Source organism: Limulus polyphemus, unplaced genomic scaffold, assembly GCF_000517525.1.
Source record: "Limulus polyphemus unplaced genomic scaffold, Limulus_polyphemus-2.1.2 Scaffold6278, whole genome shotgun sequence".
NCBI classification, from domain to species: Eukaryota; Metazoa; Arthropoda; class Merostomata; order Xiphosura; family Limulidae; genus Limulus; species Limulus polyphemus.
In genome coordinates, this window is record NW_013671888.1 from 44,913 (window position 1) to 46,136 (window position 1,224).

The following is a 1,224-nucleotide window of genomic DNA, read 5'->3' on the forward strand; positions in this document are numbered from 1 at the left end:
CTGCACCATTCTTCCACATCTTGCCTCATATGTATACAGTAAAATCTCTGCTGCAGGTGACTCAATGTCATTTTAACTCCGAGATGTTCTCCTGTTAAACTATCATGGGATTGATGCAGCACAACTTCCCGTAACTTTCTTGGCATAACTGTTTGCCAGGTCGTCACTTTCCCATCTCCGGAGAAGACTACCATCTTCAAGCTTCAATTGGTCCCATTGTGCCCAATAGTTCTTTGTCACAGGATGTAACCTAGACACCTTCTCCCAAGCAGGGTGCAAAACACTTTCTTTTAGAAAATCAATTATTGGCTTCAAATCCTGGTCCCTCCTCTTCTGCTTTAATATCTATATTTGGTTCCACTTCACCATCATCAACTCCTATGGCCCGGCATGGCCAGGTGGTTAGGGAGCTCGACTCGCAATCTGAGGGTCGCTGGTTCGAATCCCCATTCCACCAAACATGCTCACCCTTTCAGCCGTGGGGGCATTACAATGTGACGGTCAATCCCACTATTCGTTGGTAAAAGAGTAGCCTAAAAGTTGGCGGTGGGTGGTGATGACTAGCTGCCTTCCCTCTAGTCTTACACTGCTAAATTAGGAACGGCTAGCACAGATAGCCCTCGTGTAGCTTTGCACATAATTCAAAAACAAAACAAACAATCATCAACTCCTTCAGTCACTTTGACTTCAGCTTGATGACACCTGGTTAGTTCAACCTCTCTTGTGCAGCAATGTCTGCAGTTATTTTTGCAAGGTCTTCGGCTCAGTCCATCAGCATTTCCATGAGATTTTCCCTTCTCTGTATTCAATATCATAATTATACTGGTTTATCTTTCCAATCCAACGTGTCAGTTGTCCCTCTGGGTTCTTTAATGATCTTAACCAGCGTAATGCAGCATAGTCTGTCCTGATGGTAAACCTGCACCATTCTTCCACATCTTGCCTCATATTTATCCAGTAAAATCTCTGCTGTAGGTGACTCAATGTGTTTTTAACTCCGAGATGTCCCCCTGAAGCATAGAGGCAAGAATGGAAATATGTCAGACTCTTTACTATAGCAAGGAGTTCCCTCCATGTTACACAGTAGTACCTCTCTGGTCTAATTAAACCCTACTGAAGTAGGCCACATCATGTTCGTTTTCGCCCACTTTCTGAGACAACACTTTTCCAATTCCGACATTACTAGCATCACAATCCAGTGTGTATGGCAGTGGGGAATTTGGG